Source organism: Triturus cristatus, chromosome 7, assembly GCF_964204655.1.
Source record: "Triturus cristatus chromosome 7, aTriCri1.1, whole genome shotgun sequence".
Classification (NCBI taxonomy): domain Eukaryota; kingdom Metazoa; phylum Chordata; class Amphibia; order Caudata; family Salamandridae; genus Triturus; species Triturus cristatus.
The window spans coordinates 626873933-626893781 of NC_140590.1; the positions used below are offsets into that span (position 1 = coordinate 626873933).

The following is a 19849-nucleotide window of genomic DNA, read 5'->3' on the forward strand; positions in this document are numbered from 1 at the left end:
GCGAGAGGGATACATGCAAGGGAAAGGGGCAATGAAGAGCAAACAGGATAGAATCAAAAACTGAGCAATGGGGAATGGACACATGAACATCATGTAGGGGTCACCAGAATTTGAAGCTGTGCCTCCTTGGCCTGCTCCTTATGACCGCTGGCACTGCATTTGTGACCCCGGGCCTCAGAAGTGGCAAAATCAGTGCCAAGAGCAGAGGAGTATCGGGTCAGAATGAGTGACAGTTAGTGTAAGCGAGTCAGAGTGAGTGAGAATGAGACAATAAGAAGAAGGGTGAGTGCATGTGAGTGAGAAAGTATGAGAAACAAGAGTAAGAGTGAAGGGGAATGAGAGTGAGTAGAATAGTGAATCAGAGTGAGTGAGAATAAATGAGACTTAGTAAGAATGTGTGAGTGAGGCAGAGTGAGAATGAGCGGGTGAGAGTAAGAGTGAATGCAAAAGAGTGAGAATGAATGAATGAGGGTGAGAGTAAGAGTGGGTGAGGTAATAGAAGTGAGTATGGGGGGACTGTGGTGTAAAACCTGCGAGTCTGCAGTTGGTCCTAAAATAGTTAAAGGTAATTATTGACTTATGGAGCCACCCATTGCAAAATGCAGGCACCGATACACTGCACGCAATTCTTGACATAGTGGCACCTATGACAAATACTCTCTGTAGAAGAGGTGGGGCTCACCTGTTACATACAATTGAGGGCAAGCATTATTCCACGCCACCTTCAAAGAATACCAGACGCCACTTCAAGAACAGAAGGTAAATAATGTCTACCTAAATACACTCAGCAGTGCAGGGCACACTCTTGATTAGGTAAAATATGAACTAAAAACTAATACATCTTTTAAAAAGTTGTTCCCTTACTATCATTACTGTAAATAAATAAATAAATAAATGATGAGGTTGAATAAAACCTCTTGCAAATTGTCATGCATCAAAATGTGTTAACAATAACTAATAATTTAGATCATTAACGTGGGTCCTATTCTATATTTTGTTTATATTAATTTACACGCATGGACATAACTATTTATTTATGTCTCTTTATTCTCTCCTAATGAATTATCAATACATTTTTTAAAGTGGGAACTAATGAATCACGACAGTTTGTGGTATAAATAATTGTAGTGGTATTTGTTGCTTTGCGGCACTATATTGTCTTCAGATACATCATTTTTAATGTACTACAAAGAGAAGTGAGTAATGTTCACCTAGCATACCACGTCGGCACCATAATATAAGTGGTACTTAAAACAGACATTTGTCTGTGTTGTGTTGTCATAGTAGTCATGCAGTTATGAAATTTGAAAGATGTAATTTATTGTGATGACATCAGGGTTAATGTCATGGGACATCGCTTTCTGGGAAGACTCAGGGTGAGAGGCTGTGTAATGCCCCCCTTTTTTTTTTTTTTTGCATATTTATATAGCGCGAACTCGACCAGAAGGTATTGGAGCGCTTTACATTGCACCCTATTTACATGACACATTCAGGCACGGGGAGATTTAGGGGCATATGCATCAACCAAACTAATACCGATTCCTTAATAGCGAAAAATAAGGAATCGCCATTAAGGAATCGGTAATTGGCATGCATCAACAGATTCGGTGAAATTTAGCGATTCCTTAAAAATCGCTAAATTTACCGATTCCTTAATAGCGGGGCACGCAAACGGCCCCACTAGCAAATAGCGAGTTCGGTAATACCGATTTGGCTAATAGCGAGTTCGGTAATACCGAATTAGCAATTACCGAATCGGTAATAGCGAAATCGCAAATTGCCGCGTCGCTCCGGGAACAGGCTGATGACATCACCAACCAGGAAATACTGCTGCCCCACCCACATAGCCTCGACAGAGGAGCAGACAGGAGCTGGAAAGAAGGACAGGCTGTGCAGAGTGAGGCCACACAGATTCTGCCATTCACATCACACATCCATCATGTCGCAGGAAGTGCCATCCAGCGCAGAATCTGCACGGAAGCGCAAGAAGAAGTTTTCGGACAGGGAGCTGGAGTACCTCATCGAGGGAGTGTCCAGCAAACACGACCGCCTCTTTGGCAAGCTGTCCCTCAAGGTGCCTGAGACCGAGAAGCGGCGCATCTGGCAGCGCATCCGTGAGAGGGTTAATGCGGTTGGCGTCACTAGCCGCAGCATCGACGACCTTAAAAAACGGTGGTATGATCTGCGGAAGCGCGCAAAAGAGAGGATTGCTGAGAGGCTCCGGGAGGCAAGAAGGACTGGAGGCGGAACAAGCACTGCACCATCCAACACAGCCCTGGAGGACCTTGTGGAAGGGACGATAGAGCGGGAAGCCGTCGTGGGGGTGATCCAGATGGACACGTCCGGCGCAGCCACAAGTGCCCAAGGTAAGATGCATGCCTGTGCCACACCCAGCATAGCGTAAATCCATACCCATGCCCCCAGCCCAATCTCACTGTGTCTGCAGCTCTGGCACAGACAGTTCCACACATGACACTACTGCATCTTGGGAGTTGTAGTCTAGTCAGCCCAGAGTGCAGGTACAGGCGTAAATCCTCTGAGCACACAACACATATTTTGTACATGGCTGTAGACTGTTCATTTGTTGGACCACAGAGGGACATTGATGGGTACAACACTATGTAGGTGTAATCATCCCACTAATCATGCACTGTTTCACACACAGATGCATCACCTGGGGACTCTGACGACAGCGACCAGCTGATCATATCTGAGACACCCGTGGAGTCAGACCAGGAGACTGCGCAGGATGCGCACGCACCGCCAACCCCTGCCACCCCACCAGCACCACCTCCACCAGCGCCACAATCAACGGCACCAGCACCAGTGCCACAAGCCAAGGCACCTGCGCCACAAGCCAAGGCACCACCACCTGCGCCACAAGCAACGGCACCAGCAAGCCAGCCTGCAGCTAGTACAGCCACAATACCGCAGAGGCACAGGCACCAAGTTGCGCCCTTGCAGGAGATGGCAACCCCCCCCCCGCAATTGGCACCCACGCAGCGCACATCCACACCACCCGCTGCACCACATGGAGGCTCAAGACACGCACGGCGTCACAGGGCCCGTCGCAGTTCCGTCTCCTCAGCTGACCAGGATGTCCCAACAACCTCTGCAATTGAGGAGAGGATGCTGCGTACACAGAACCTGCAGGGAAGACATGTGGCTAGCATCAGCTGCAACATCGTGCGCCTAGCGAGGGAGATGCGCGCCATGACTGCAGCAGTCACCGACATGGGCTCCGCGGTCAGGGACATGGGCACGGCGGTCAGGGACCAGACCACTGCGGTTGCTGATGGCAATGCTCAGCTCAGGGAGGAGGTACGTGAGCTCACCCGTGCCATCAGGGAGGGCCATGAGTCCCAGAGGAGGAGTAACCGGCAGCTAATGTTGCGTTCTGCCGCCGCTACCAAGGCCATACAACGGCACAGCAACTGCACCGCTGTGTTGGCACGCCGCACAGTCTCCCTGCAGGTGGACCTTGGGCACTTCTGCGGTGATGTGGCCAAGTCACTGGGACACATCACCACTGCTGTGGAACAACTTCAGAGCAGCACATGCAGTGCTGCAGCATTGGGAGGGGATGACACCAGTGAGGCTGCCTCCAGTGTCAGCAGCGTGTCACTGGCAGAGGCCAGCACCAGGCGCCGAAGTTCGCGTGCCTCCACGGGGACAGGCCGTGGTGAGGGTATGGATGCACCTGAGCGGAGGCTTGGTGTACGTGGCAAGCGCCACTAGAAATTTGGACATGCTGCAGGTCCATGGTGGAGCAACCATGGCCATCCAATTATTGTGTTTGCACAGGCCTGACTTTAAGGAACCTTTTATTTACATTTATGCAATCGGAGCATGATTCACAATGCTAGTTCTGTTGCACAATCCTCAGTGCTACTGTGCATTAAACAGTTGCACCCAACACCAACTTGTAATGTCTCATTTTACCCAGGGTCAAAAATGATTTTGCATTATGTCTGTCCGCCTCCTATGGCCCTCTGCTGTGTTTGGGATGTGTGCCGGTCGTCGTTGGGCGGGTGGTTGGTCAGCCTGGGGGTCGTCATCCCTGTCCACCTCCATGGGTATCCCCCTTCTGGTGGCAATGTTGTGCAGCATTGCACATACAGCAATTATTCGACAGCATGTGTCTGGTTGGTATAGGATGGCACCGCCAGTCTTGTGGAGGATACGGAAGCGGCTCTTGAGAATCCCAAAAGTCCGCTCTATCACATTCCTCGTGCTGATGTGTGCAGCGTTGTAGCGATGTTCCTGCGGGGTTGCTGGATTTAGGTATGGGGTTAGTATGTATTCCCGCAGGGCGTAAGCACTGTCACCTAGAAGATAGAAGCATAGACTTAGCATTGGTGATGTACATACATGTGTGGTGTTGGTGTGGGGAAGCGTAGTTCTACTTACCTAACAGGAGTCCCTCTCCAAATTCTCCATTGAGTAGTCGCCTGTGCATTCCACTGTTGCGGAAGATGTATGAGTCGTGTGTGCTCCCTGGGAATTGTGCCACTAGGTCCGTTATGATGTTGTTGGCATCGCACACAACCTGCACGTTGATCGAGTGGTATGACTTGCGGTTCCTGAAAAGGTACTCATTTGCTGACGGAGGGCATATGGCGATATGCGTGCAGTCGATGCATCCAATCACATGTGGGAATTGTGCCACCTGGTAGAAAGCCTGTTTGGTGCGGTCCAACTGCTGTGGGGTTGTGGGGAAGCTGATGTGTGTGTGTAGCATTGTCAGCATGGCATCTAGGAATTTTTTGAAGAAGCGTGACAGTGCGCTTTGCGACACACCTCCGGCAACCGCAATTACCCCCTGGAAACTCCCTGAGGCCAGTAGGTGCAGGCTGCATAGGACCTGAACGTGCGCAGGGATTGCATTGGTCCGGTGTGTCTGGTGCTGCAGTAATGGTTCCAGGTCTGCAATCAGGCGCATGATCATAGCGCGATTGAGGCGATATTTCTGGTACACCTCGTCCTCATTCTGGCCGAGCAGGGTTATGCGCAGTCTGAACACTCGCTCCTGGACCCTTCTCCTGCGCTGTCCTGCTGCATTGATCCGCATCCTCCTTGCAAGCACGTAGAGGGCAGCCATTTTGTGGGAGCCAACAGGGTCTCCTGGGCCACATTTAAGGGTTTAGTGATTGCCTCAATCATTTGCACATGTAGGAATTTTTTTTTATTTTTTATTTTTTATTTTTTTGTGACTTTACCTCCAGGTTTTGATTCCCCTTATTTAGCTCTGGCAAAATAGCGATTTTTGGAATTTTCGTTATTAGCGAGTTTTGTTGCATTGGGGTGCGATTCGTTATTTGCTATTGGCAATTTCCGGGAGCTAATAGTGATTTCGGTAATTGCGATTCGGTATTTAGCGAATCGGTAAATTAGCCTTTTGGGTATTAGCGATTCGGTATGTTCGAGGTTATTTATTTAGCGATTCGTTATTTGCTCGGGTTTTGGGTTGATGCATTGGGATTGGGTATTTTTCACACAATACCGGGAGCTATTACCGAATCGGTATTTTACCGACTGGATTTTGGCTTGATGCATAAGGGTGTAAGTGATTTGCCCAGAATCACAGGATGTGGACTCGGGCTCGAGGCTCGAACCCTGGTTTCCTGCACCAGAGGCGGCAGCGCAGCCCACGGACCACATCCCCTTCTGCTACCGCTGGCATTGTGGTGAATCGACGTCGGTGTCTGCAAACCATCGTAATGACATGTTGGTCACCTAATAACACGCATGCAAGAGAGGTAGTACTTTTGGGCAAAATAGCATCGGTGAGATTGATTACCAAATGTCGAGGGTTTCCAATAAAAATATTGAGTGAACTGGAGATTTGGTAAATGGTAAACCATTGCACAGGGACCCAAAACACCTCTGACAGCAGAAAGAAACGTATTGCGATTGGCACCAAAAACAAGGAGGAACTGAAACAATGTGTGTGTGAGTTGCTGCAAAAAAAATGCAGACGAGGTTGTGACTATAACATAACTTCTTTCAAGGCCACCAACTGACGTGTTGAAATAACGTGCTGGCTTGAAATCTATGTTACACTGATTGAGATAACAGCTACTGCCGGATTGTGAAGGAATGTGCGGAAAGGCAATGGCGCCTCGTTAAAAAGAATACATATTTAACAATTGTGGCAGAAGAGGAAATACATGCACGGTAACCGAGCTCAAAGCAAGACAAAGAAAGAACAGAAGTAACCAGTAATACGACCTCTCACCTTGATCCCAGGTCCAGTGCACGCTTTGTCATTCTCACATTAAAAATGGGGCAGGTTTCCATTCTGTGAAAATAAACAAAAAGTTGCTTTCAGCCCGGCTCGTAGAATGCAAAGCCCACTGCGTAGCCAGGCGTTCGCCCTTGTCCTGTCAGAGTAAAATGATCATGATTTAGCTATGCAGCACATAAACCTGGGCGATAAAACATCTACTGTTCTTTAACATGGAGGGAAAGTAAGCACCAAACTGCATGACACGCCAGGTATGGGAACACATGTAGTATAGTCCAAAGCTCTGTTTTTAATATAAAATCAGGGCCTTCGGGGGTCATATCACTGAAAATATAAGATTTGAAATGCCAGATTTATATAACAAACTAAATGTGATTTAAGATTTGAAAATGATATGTTGTTGTAGCAATGATTACTTCATTCAGGTGATCAAAGTATTTAGCTATACGAAAGAGAATTCACTCATATCACTGTGAGAGTATAGTTGCCTTATATATTTTCATGACCTTCACATAAACAAATGTTTGAGCACCTAGTTGACACACAAATATTGTTTTGTTTACTAGTTTAAACAGGAGGAGTGCAACAAAAATCTAAAGGGTTCAGATAAAAGCCAGATTTTCGGGATAACCACTGATTCATTCAACCGAGGAATATATAGAGCAATTGTGTGTAAAAATGTCTTGCATGGATATCTGGAAAATCTGGCATGGATTCAGCTCTGGTGCCCCTTCAAGGGACACACCTACTCGGAGCAGTTTAGTGCAGGTCATCCTCCACATTTTACAATTAAACCTTGTTCATTTTAAACCCAACTACACAGACCCAGTGGAGGCCTACACGTGTGCTTCCTGATGCATGGGATATTTCGGAGCTCAAAGTTAGTTTTTCTCAAATTACACAGAGTCACCACCTATTTTTTTTTTTTTTTTATTTATTTATTTTTTTTTTTTTGGAAAATTTTATTGAACAACAAATCAATTACAAGAATGGGCCTACAACCACCGGGGCCGGCCGCTAGATTCGGGAAGGATCATACAGAGTTTAAGGCAGTAGTCGACTCCCGGGGTCCAGCCCCGTACATGACTCCGGAAAGTCCTAGGGAAGCAGGATACGTAGGTTTAACATAAATAACAAACAAAAACAAAAGGCGAGGCATAAAGGCAAAAAAAGGTGGGTAAGGCTACATCCGGGGGACTCTACTTCTGATCTTCAAATAGCTACTAAAAGGCAGGAGTAATAATAGGTCGGGGGGGGGGGGGGCACGGGAGAGGAACGTCTATATTCGATCATCCCAAAAGTCGCAGGGAACCATCAAGGGTCAGGGGGACAAGGCAATGTCGGTGTCCACCAGGGGGGGAACACAGATACCCCCACGATACGCATTCCATTGCCCCCAGATTCTACCCCACGCCCCCGGCTTGCCACGAGCAACATACACAGTCTTCTCCCTGAACATGCACCAGTCCATGTTCTCCTTCCATACGGACACGGTGGGAGGCCGCTGGGAACCCCAAAGCTGCGCTATATCTCTCTTGGCAATCATGTTCCCCAGGGCCGCCCACCGAGTCTGAGCCGCGTTATAATCATTGGGCTCCCACACATTCAGGACACAGCGACGCACCTCCGGCAGCAGCACAACCCCGGTGACTTGTCCCATGACCACATGAATCCGACGCCAGTATTCCGCCACCTCGCGACACTCCCAAAGGATATGGAGAAAGGTGGCTCTGAGTCCACATCCCCGCTTACAGAGCCCGTCTTCAGAAAATCCCATCGAGACCAAACGGGGACCCGTCACATACACCCGGTGGAGAATCTTAAGTTGGACCAGACGGAGACGGGCTGGAATGGCCACTTCCTTGGGGGACGACAGTGCGGACTGCCAGTCCTCGTCGTCCAGTTCCACCCCATCCCCCGTCCACGCCTCCCGGAGGCGCACCAAGAGGTCAGCCCGATTATTGATAAGTTTTTTATAAATTAATGAAATAGTACTGTCGGGGACATGACCATCGAGTATGCGGTCCTCGAGGGGCGAAGAAGCCGGGATATTGGTCCCCTCCTCAAAAACAGAGAGCAGGGCATGCCGAATCTGGGCGTAGCGGAAGAACTCCCTTTCCGTAAGTTCGTATTCGCTCTGGAGCGCCGCGAATGTTTTAACAGCACCCTTAACCCATAGGTCTCCCACTCTACTAATACCAATCGTGTCCCAACGTTCAAACCCCTTCGTTGTCCAGAGGCTTCCCAGGCGATCGGAGGCAAACAGAGGAGTAGCACATGTTAATCGCTCACTCCAGCCCAAGGCTACATTGGCCGCCTTCCAGATCCGTACCGCAATCTTAGTAGGGCCCGTAAGGGTCCGTCCCGCCGAGCTGGAGTAAAGTGCCCTGTTATAGTTCCCGCCGGGAAGCAGGAATTTATCCATTTCATACGCCGGATTCAAGCCAGGCGCATACGTGGCATGGTTTATGGCCGACAGCTGTGAGGCCCAATAATACCTGCGAATGTCGGGAAGCGCGATGCCCCCGTCGTACCAGGGGAGAGTAAGCTTCGCCAGAGCGATACGCGCCCGTCCATCCCACACCAGTCTCCTCTGCAGGCTCTCCACCTCCCGAAAGTAGGATACCGGAATAACGTCGAAGGAGTTCTGGAGTGCATAGAGAAATCTGGGAAGGGACATCATTTTGAACAGCGCTGCCCGACCCAGCGGGGACAAGGGCAGCCTACACCACCGAGCCGTGTCCTCCCTCAAACGCCGAAGTGGAAGCAGGAGATTCTGCTCATAGCGAGCCACCGGGTCCATCGAGACGTATATTCCCAGGTATTTAAAGCCGGACAGAGATAATTGGATCGGAAGCCGAGGCGGCAAGAGAGGAGGGTCACCAGAGATAGGATAGACACAGGATTTAGACCAGTTGATCGTTAGACCCGAATTTCTCCCAAAGGAAGTCAGAACATCAAAGAGAACATTAAGCGACTGCCGCGGCGAGGTGAGATACAGGAGAATATCGTCCGCATACAACGAGATCCGATCCTCGAAGCCCGGGGCCCACCGGATCCCTCTGATCGAGGGCTCCCAGCGGAGCCAAGCAGCGAGCGGCTCCAAGGCGAGAGCAAAGAGCAGAGGGGACAACGGGCACCCCTGCCTCGTACCCCTACCGAGATCGAAGGGCCGAGAGACCCGCCCATTAACTACCACCTGAGCCATGGGTCCCGTGTAAAGAAGCTTCACCCAGCCAAGAAATCCCTCCCCAAAGCCGAATTTGGTCAAGACAGCCCAGAGAAATGGCCACTCGATGGTGTCAAAGGCCATCGTGGCGTCTAAAGAAACCAGCACGGCAGGTTCGGAGAGGTACTCCGCCCTGGCGAGGGCGCCGTGAAGACGCCGCAAGTTAAGAGCGGTGTTACGGTGAGGGATGAAGCCGCATTGATCAGGATGAATCAAATCACAGATGACGCTCAACAAACGGTTGGCAAGGACTTTCGCCAGGATTTTAGGCTCTGCATTTAGCAGCGAAATAGGCCTGTAGGAGGCACAGCGATCTCGTGGCTTACCTTCCTTAGGGATCACGACTATCATTGCCAGACGTTGGTCGTCAGGAAGGGAACCCGCATCAAGGGACTCCTGAAACATACGACGGAGGAAGGGCGCGAGTTTATCCGGGCGCAACTTGTATAATTCAATAGGCAGACCGTTGGGACCCATCGCCTTGCCCGAACGAAGGGACCGAATCGCAGTTGCTATTTCATCTACAGACAAGGGGGCGTCCAGCTGCTCACGGTCTTCGACAGACAAGCCGGGCAAAGCAATATCCCTCAGCAGAAGGCGAGAGTCTTCTTCATCCCTATCAGTCACCGGGGAGTACACGGCCCGGAGGTGGTCAGCGAAACATTCCACAATCTCACCAGGCTCAGTCACACACACTCCGTCCGCGACACACAGCTCCGGGACCACTCGGTTCACTCTCTCCTTCCTATCCAGCCATGCAATCAACTTTCCCGCCTTGTCCCCGGCATCATACAATCGACCCTGCTGTTCCCTATACAACGTTTTGGCGGCGTCAGTGACAAGAGACCTGTATTCAAACTGTTTCAGGCTGAGGGCATGGAGCCCGCCCGGTGTGACACCCGCCTCCAAGGCCGACTCCAGCCCCGAAATGTCAGTCTCCAGCTTCACCACTGCCTCACTCTTGAGTTTCTTAGCCACCACTATCTGGGAGAGGGCGTGTCCGCGGATTACGGTTTTAAAGGCTTCCCACAGGGACATTGCGGACGACACCGACCCCTCGTTTTCAAGGAAGTATTGGTCCATAGCCTTAACCAGGCTGTCGCGAGTCATAGGGTCTCTCAGGTACCACGGGTTAATGGGAGCAATCCGCCCTGCAGACCGCGTCTCGGCGTCAAAGAGCAGCCACAGCGGGGAATGATCGGAAATACCCCGCGCCAGGTGCCTAACCTCCCGAATCCGACTAGTCTGTGCCGCGGGCATAAGGAAATAGTCTAACCTAGAAAGACTCCCATGTGCCCCAGAGTGAAAAGTGTACTGACATTGGGTCGGATGCATTAATCTCCAGCTATCTACCAGGCCGAAGGTATCCAGCAGGCCACCAAGCCATGCCTGGGCAGCGGGGAGGGCCCTGGGTGGGTGACGATCCAGGTCACCCGAAACCACCGAATTAAAATCCCCGCCCATAAGCAAAAGGCCATCCGGAAGTTCAAGCAGCATTCGACCCAAGTCCGCGAAGGTGGAGTTCTGGAGGCCCGGGGGGACGTAGACTGAGACCAGGGAAAGGGGCTGCCCCTCCCATCTCCCAGACAGACACACATAGCGCCCTCTGTCATCCGAGACTACCCTAGTGATATCCAACGGAAGTGAGGATCGCAGGAGAATGCCCGCCCCCCTGGAACCAGTTGTGAAACCAGAATGGGCCACGAGGCGGTATCCTCCCCTGTTCATTGCATGACAAACATTGCCCACCAGATGCGTCTCCTGGATAAACACCACATCAGGAGTAAGACGACGCAAATACTGCAGTACTATACCCCGTTTGATACGATCCCCCAACCCATTGACGTTCCATGACATCAGTCTCAACCCGTCCCCCCCCATCCCCTCCAATAGACCAAAGGCCTCCCCGTCAGTAGCACAGTTCCCGTATCTGGACAAAAATCAATACCTCGCCCTGTAAACGAAAAACACACAGCAAAACAGCCCCTCCCTCCCTCCAACCCCCCCCAAAAATCCCAACTCCCCCCACCCTGCACCCCTGCGGGCCTGAAAACCCCCCCAACTTGCAGTGTGCCTGTCGCCCTACTAACCCCATTCTACGAAAAGACCCCGGAGGAGGAAAGGGATCCGTCCCCGCCCGCCCCCCACACTGGTCCTAGTGAGACAAAATGAACAAAAGAAGTAAAACCCAGATGAACAGTGCAAAATGGCAAAATCAAGGACCAAAAGTTACTCCAAAGGGGACCCGTCACCTTCGGCGCCCGCAGAGGGCCCGGGACGGTCACCTCTGTCCGGCAACGAGTCCAGCCAGTCACTCACGGCCACAGGAGAGTCAAAGAAGGCAGTCCGATCCTCATGTTCCACCCGGAGTTTTGCAGGGTAGAGCATAGAGTACTTTAGGCCCAGTTCACGGAGACGGCGCTTCACCCCCTGGAATCCCATCCGCTGTTTCTGAACAAGTTGGGTAAAGTCCGGATAAAAGTTAATGGATGAGTTCTCATGACGCACCGGGCCGTGGACCCGTGAGGCCTGTAGAATCGCATCTCGGTCTCTATAGTGGAACAGTTTGGCCACGATAGGCCTCGGGGGGGCCCCCGGCCGTGGCCGACCGCCCGGAACTCGATGTGCCCGCTCCACGGCAAAGAACTTACTTAGGCCAGCAGGGGCCAACTGTTGGAGGATGAGTTCCTCAACCAGGAGGTCAACCGGTCGGCTGTCGGAGGACTCCGGTACGCCTATGACACGGATGTTGCTGCGTCGGGCCCGTCCCTCGAAGTCCTCCAGCCGCCGGGCCATCTGGTCGTTGACCGCCTTAATGTCACCAAGCGCGGCCTGCAGGTCCGACACATCCGTAACAAGGGTGGAGGTCCGCACACCGAGAGCCTGTACCCTCTCATTTGTTTTGGAGAGATCTGCCCGAATTAAGGTGACATCGATCGCCACCGTGTCGATTTTACGGGCCAGGGCCTCATATTGCGTGGCGATAGTTTCCCTGATGCCCTCAATGGCGCCCATGATGTCCTGCAGGGAGAGCTCCGGAGAGACGGTCGTGCCACCACCGACGGCATCCGGGGGGGGGCCGGTCGCTCCAGGGGACCCTCTGCCCTGAGTGTAACGGTCCATGTTGTTGGCCTGGACCGGTCCCCCGCGGAGAGAGGCCTTAGTCTTACGCCCCTCGGGGCCCCCCTTGCCCCCCATGTGGTCACGGACACCGAAGGGGATCGCCGATCAAGAGTCGTAGGGGGACCGGCACCACAGACCAGCGCCTCACCATAGACCACAATATAGCGGTGCGGGGGGACCCAAGGCGACGGGCACTCTAGTGGCAGGTGGAGACAAGGCCTCGCGCAGAGGCCAGGGGAATACCCCGCCACATCAATTGCAGTCGCAGGCCAGCCCCCTGAAGTACGAAAGTGAAATCGAAAGTGGTAGAGCGGCCACTGGCACCGCACTGCAGCCGCTGTTGTTCAATTACGACACGGCTCCACGGTTCACCTTCGCCCCGGGCACCTCCGTCGGGTGGGTCCCAAAAGTTCGAACGACGACAACTCAGGATTCCCAGGTCCGATTCGAGTTCTGAAAAGAGATACGTGCTCATCCGGTCTTCATCTGCCAGATTCCACAAACCACATCAGGATATTCTCAGGATAAATTCCGAGGAGCAGCAAGGGTCCGGGGAGCCCTGTGCTCACGCGACCATCTTGGATGCGCGCTAGGCTCCTCCTCCCACCACCTATTTTTTAAACTATCAGGAGAACAACAATCAAAAGCAAACCTATTTTTCAACACCTGCCTGAATGTTTTGCCCTCACCCTGGAGGCACTAATCCTTAGACTAAAATGACTCCAAATTTTTAAGATTGGACAAAAAGAGCAGCTACACCATGCATCTTAACCTGAAAGACAAAAACCTACAGTGAATCAGGAAGACGAGGCGGCGTATTCCGGCGTGGAGGATTTTGATATAATGTATAGGCCACAGAGAAGCAGCTTCATGAGGATTGCAGGACCTCAAATAAAAGGCATAATCTGCTGGGATTTCAGTTATCTAGATATTGACGAGAGCAACACATCTGTTCCCAGATGAAGCATGGATAGCCTACACTCAATGTCTAGGGAATTCTTTAAACATTTAACATGGAGGGAAATACGCACCAAGCTGCGTGACCTGTCTGGTATGGGAACACATGGAGAAATATTGCCTTTCAGCGGGAAATGGTATAGTCCAAAGCTCTGTTTTAATATAAAAGCAAGGCCTTTGGTGGTCATACCACGGAAAATACAAGATTTTAAAAATATATTATTGTCTACGGGTGCTCGTGGAAGACAATTTCTATGGACTGGAATCTAGAGAATGCTAAAGTGATTCTGGTATTTTACTGACCTCTGCTGGTCGTTTTCTATCAAGAAAGTTAAATAGAAGCAGTTGCCAGAAAAATTAAAAAAGAAAGTCCCTTAACAGAAAGCTATGCTGGTATCTTACTGATCTCTGCCGGTCATGTTCTATAAAGACAGTTAAATAGAGGCAGTTGAACAGGAAAAAAAGTCCCTAAGCGGAAGCAGACAAGTCCTAGGGCTGCTGTCCAGAGCCCACAAAGCAAATACACATATAAGTATATACTAAAGTATATATAATAAAGTATATACAAGACGTCTTGAATGCTTGACCTAAAAAGACACAGAGGGAGAGAAAGAGATTGCAAAAAACAAGACACGAAGGGAGTGGGGATTGGTTTCAAAAGTTTTTGAGTTCCATGCCCAGCCCTGTTTCTAAAATCACAACACCTCAATCGATTTTGGAAGCAGCATTCTTTGGGTTTCTCTTATGCCCTGATCACTTGTGTGTTTGTCTTGTGCAAATGGTATGAGCTTTGGTGTTTGGTGTGAATGGTATGAGCTGTCGCTTGGGTGTGTTGAATGTGTTCTCACGCTGCTATTTCCGGCGGTTCAGCTCTTCCGTGGCTGCCGGTCCGGGTCGATGCGGGTGACTCCGAGGGCCCAATGATTTGGCCCTCCTTCCGGCGGTCTCAGTCCACACCGAGATCTGCCCTTAGCACTGTGGAGACTTTACTTCCAATTCGGTGCACCCCCTTACTCTGGCACTCCTCACTAGCGCCTCAGGTTGCACTTCGACACGCACACCGCACGTCCGAGACTCACCTCTTCTCTGATGCTCACGACGATCCAGCGCTCTTCACCAACGCTCCGCTTGCACCTCCACACGCACCCTGCGCATTCAAGTCTCTCCTTTCCTCCCGGAGCACACGATGTCCAGGCGCTCTTCACCAACGCCCTGGCTGCACCATGACACGTACTCTGCACGTCCGAGTCTCACCTCTTCTCCCGGTGCACACAATGTCCGGGCGCTCCTCACCAATGCCCTGGCTGCACCACAACACGCACCCAGCGCGCCAGAGACTCACTTCTTCCTTTGGTGCCTATGCGGACCAGGCGCTCTTCACCAACACCCGGGCTGCACCACGACACGCACCCAGCGCGTCCGAGACTCACTTCTTCCGTTGGTGCACACGATACCCAGGCACTCGGCACCAACGCCCTGGCTGCAGTCCTACACGCACCCAGCACGTCCGAGTCTCGCTTTTCTGTGATGCACACGAGGCCCAGGTGCTCTTCACCAATACCCGGGTTGCACCACGACAAGCACACAAACTGTCCGAGCCTCACCTCCTCTCCCCATGCACACCACAACCAGGCGCTCCTCACCAATGCCTTGGCCTTCACTTTGACACGCACCCAGCGCGTTCGAGACTTAGTTTAGTCCTGTGTCTCCACAATCACACAGCACAACTTCTGAGGGTCTCAAGCTGCAAAAGCACGCGCACACCGCGTTGCTTGGGACTTCTACAGAAACTTTTATGATCCTGTATTTCCAAACTGGGAGCCAGCTCACCTAGTTTCCTTGGGGGTTACAAGACACAGCACAGAGCACAGTCTTCTTCAAGCAGGGGTCCCCAGCGCCTTCAAGCACAGTCCCAACAGCCTCTCCCTTAGTTAGAACAGCAAACTGCAGACCTGCCCCAGATCACGAAGCAATGATTGGTCTATCCACAGCAGTCTCTTCAGTTGCTCCTTCTTTAGCAGTGGTTCCTCTTGGCCACAGAATGGGTCCAAGCCTTTACAGTCTCATTCCATATCTGTTTCATTCCCACTTTGAGGGGTTTCAACTCTCCTAGTTATACCCCTTAATGTCTTTGAAGTTCGTATGTGCTCAGGGGTCCCTGACCCTTCCCTAAATCAGTTCTGGGTGTCTCCCTCTCAGTGTCACCTCTCTCCCTTTGATACTGGGGGTCTGGATCCTTAATCACTCAGCAGGAGATGGGTCAATTGGTTTATAGTACCAGCCCAGGCCTTTTCCTCCCCCTACTCTCCAGATGCAGGGCAGCCTGGTGCCATCTCAACCCCTCCCTGGGTCAAGACCTCTCCCAGCTCCTCTCACCTTTCAGTTCCAGACAGACAATCCACATTTCAGAGACACACAGAAATGCTCGGAGCACAAAACTCAGCCACTTTCTAAAAGAGTGGTTTATGAACACACAGTGATAAAACCACCTTCACAGAAAGATGTGTTATAACACTGTGAGTTCATACATACTAAACTTCACCTCTCCATTATAAACTGCCAGGAAACTAGGCTAACAAACACAACACCCACCTCCCCCATTCTGTCCTATGGGCAGAATGGCCTTTCAGCAGTGAAAAACTAAATGGAGAGTTTTTCACTGTCAGAACATAGCACACACCTCAGTATATGTTCTGCCTTTTACCTACACTGCACCCTGCCCAGGGGTTACCTGGGATCTACTACCGGTGTGCCCAATGTGTATGCAAAAGGGAAAGTCAGGCCTGACAAATGGTTGCACTTGTCAGGACAACATGCTAACTTAGCATTCTGCGGGCAGGCCCTACACTGAAGACCTGAGTTCACTTGCACACACAGTGCACATCACTAGGGACTTTTACTAGCAAGGCAAACATACCAATCATGGCCAATCAATCACCATTACATTTTAAACAGGGAACTCTTGTACGTTGACACTGATCAGCAGCGGCAAATTACCCAAAGCATCTAAATTGGCTATTCTAGATCAGGAAAACGGTCTAGGGGGAAAGCAAAAGGTTTAGGGAACTTTAGCAAAAAAGACCAAGTCCTACACACACTCTTCCTTTGAGTGACATGGTAAGGCCTAGTTGGGTGAGGCCTCTGAATCTGTCCCTACACAATACTAGTCATGGTCAAAACCTAATCGCCTTAACCTTTATCAGCTGAATTTGTCAGTGATAAAACGTTTGATGAATCTCAGAATTTATTTAGCATTGAAGGTTTTATATTCTGGTTAAAATTCGAGGTAGGTTAAGACAGATGGATAAACTTTATTGTGTCAAATTATTTAAAACACTCACAATATAAAAATATCAGTCTGGATAAAACTGATAGCACAAATCTTAAAACATAGTGCAACACGATCAATTAATGCATCACTCAGCACTCAACCCCCTTGCGTACCTGGTTCCCTAAAGTGCAGAGTGCAGTATTGAACTCCTAGCTTTAAAAAGGGCCCCTCAAATTCAGCTAGCATCCAACCTACTCCTAGTACATAAAGTTAGTGCCATTCCAATACTTCTGTAGAAAACAGTCAACAGATACATTTGTTATTAGTGAAGTGCTACCTGCCGCTTCTTAAAAAAGGAACAATGTTCATTTTGACTGCGGTCTGCCAACAAAATTCAGTGCTGGAGAAACCTCTACCTCTAGTTACACTTTATGCAATAACAGGTGCAATGAGATCACCAATGAGGCGCTGGTGCCGTTCTAAAGTTACCATGCTAGTCTATAATTTGGATAAGAACAGAAACACATATCATTTCATATGGGAGACCATTTTAACCATAATCTGCGTATCTGTTTGAATAAATAAAAGTCAAAGAGCCCAACATGATCTAACTAAAATAGCTAAAAGGGATAAGCAGTCACCAATGGGTAGGACAGTTAAAAACGATACGGCGATAAGTTCAGTCGCTTCAGTGCTTCTCTGAGAAATTTGACACATCGAGCTGATGGCTGCGGGTTCACACCACTCAAACATGCAATGATAGTCGTGTTGCATGGTCTTATGGTGAGTTTATGAAACAGGGGTTTCAGCCAGTAGCATCTTAGATTTTTCAGGGCTGGGTATACGCATATAACATGCAAGAGACTTTCCTTCTTGTAGGTTAGAAGAGGCTAAAGCCAATGGAACTTGTGAACATTATTGAAAAGGGTTCAGTTACAGTTGGATGTTGTACTGGCTGCGTTGGTCCTTCAGTTTATATAGGCGAAAGGCAGGGAGGGGAACATTTATGCCCTCTTTGTGCGAAATCGTGTTAGGTGTGCAGGAAGTGGATGTTCACCTGTTTAGCATGATTTTTCAAATTAATGAGATATTACCACTTCCAAAAATACGGTATTAGAACTTCACCTCATGGGAAATTTGTGCCTATGAACCCCAACAAAACACTTGTGCTAACTTCAAGTCTGTGTACAGAAAACATGTGAGAAAGCTGTTTTTCCGAATTTAATGCTCGACTATAATAGATTAGAAACCAAACATACCTAATAACGTTTGAAAACTATACACCCATGGGAGCCCAGGGAGGTCTGATTTGTGTGGATCCCACTACCTTCTTTTACCCAAAGTGCCCTACAAACCACAAACTTTGGCTAAAATCATGCATTTATCTCATTTCTATGATGAGGAAATTTTCCGGAACTAAAAGGGATTCAGAAAATTCCTATTACTCGTCATTAACTCATTTCTCCTTATAAAAACAGTGCCTCACTTGTGTGGTTGTGCCTAGCACCCACTCAGACTTTGTGCCCAACCTGTGGCGGGTGCTGCACACAGGGGGCTGGCCAGCCCCTGTGGCCTACCTTATAGATTTCAAACAATGCCAGACACTCATTTTAGTGTTTGGCTTTGCTAATGCTTCCTTCTTTTTTTACATTCCCTGAAAGTCGCGAGGCATAACTGATTTGCGATGCAGACACAAAATTGGCTTCAAATCTAGCACCTAAAATGGCCACTCGTGAGCTTGCAAGCCGGCCCGACTTGTGAGGTGTGTGCTATTTTCAGTGCTTTTTTCAGAAGAGGGTTTTTTTCCTCCCACAATTCTGGGTAACCATTACTACAGTCCTGGGGTCATTAACCTTTGAGGTTGGCCCCACATAGTAGTGGAAACATTTTTACAGCGTGATACTCATAAGTAGGATCCGACTTTCAAGTTTTAAGATGCCCAACAAAACAACGTTTTTGCTCTAATTCAGTCAATCAGGTAAAAATGGTAAAATGTCATATGCAAGTTAAAACAGCGGAGATATAGCGAAGCACCAACCCTTAAAAGCTTGTTCGGAAACGTTTTTAAATGTTGATATCTCAAACTACTGAATGAATTTACTCAAAACTAAAAAACTATCACGATCTAAGTGGAGTTGCACTTTCATACCAAGTTTGGTGTCAATTCGTTCAGCCATTTGGGCAGTAGATATGAGCAAAATTTGCTTTAGGAGCTAAAATGGGAACTCACTTTTTTTCCACCATGAATGGGTCTTAACGAAACTTGGCATGATGTAACTTAGCTGACTGAGTTAGTAGACCCCATGTCACTGAGGAGGTCTGGGACTATATAGAGGAACGAGGCTGAAGGCCAAGTTCCTTTAGAATGTCATGAAACTCTGAGGTGACTTGCAATGTCCTTATAATATACGGCAGGAGGTATTGCAGGCTTGTGTCCGAACTTCATTCTTGTCTATTTGGTGTCACACAGAACCCTTATGTGAAAAACATTGTCTTTATTCACTCTTACCCATCTATTATTCTTTAAATAATACCTGGAAGACTGCAATCCCTGCGTAAAGGGCTTCCTCTAGTTTCCTTTTTACCCTTAAGTTGTGATGTCTATAGTCACCTGCATTAATGAAATGACATAGCTGCTAAACTGTAATATGTTATTACAGTTGAGTTGTGGTGTCCTTTGTAGGAGAGTAGGGTCTGCTTTCTATGTTCACCCCCACTTTTTGCTTTTGCTTTACTGGTTTTCGACTTAGATGTGGCTGTGGGCCTGCTAATCAGACCCACAGCCCTGCTGTTCTCTCCCTAAATTAATACTATGTACTTTAGGTGCATAACCCAATTGGATAGGATCACCTTATTGGCCCCTGTACAGTGTACCTTAGGTACCCAGGGCATAGGTGTACCCTAGGCCTACCAGGCGCTGCAGCATGTATTATGCCACCCCTGGCCTGGCCTTCCATTATGACACAACTGGCTGATCACTCAGCTGGGGCAAGGTCGTGTAATCACCCCTTGCTTAGGTGTA

General features: G+C 49.4%; 1 protein-coding gene across 2 annotated transcripts in view; it reads right to left on the reverse strand.

Annotated features, from left to right (window-relative positions):
- The window catches only part of LOC146810239 (sterile alpha motif domain-containing protein 9-like), an 85957-nt gene that overhangs the window by 13706 nt on the left and 52402 nt on the right, over positions 1–19849 (reverse strand). The window contains exon 3 of one of the 2 annotated variants that reach the window (XM_085617233.1): positions 6239–6301. The exons of the other annotated variant lie outside the window; for it this stretch is intronic. The gene's annotated coding sequence lies outside the window, so the exon portion shown is untranslated. The remainder of the gene's footprint in view (positions 1–6238; positions 6302–19849) is intronic. 2 annotated transcript variants of the gene reach the window in all.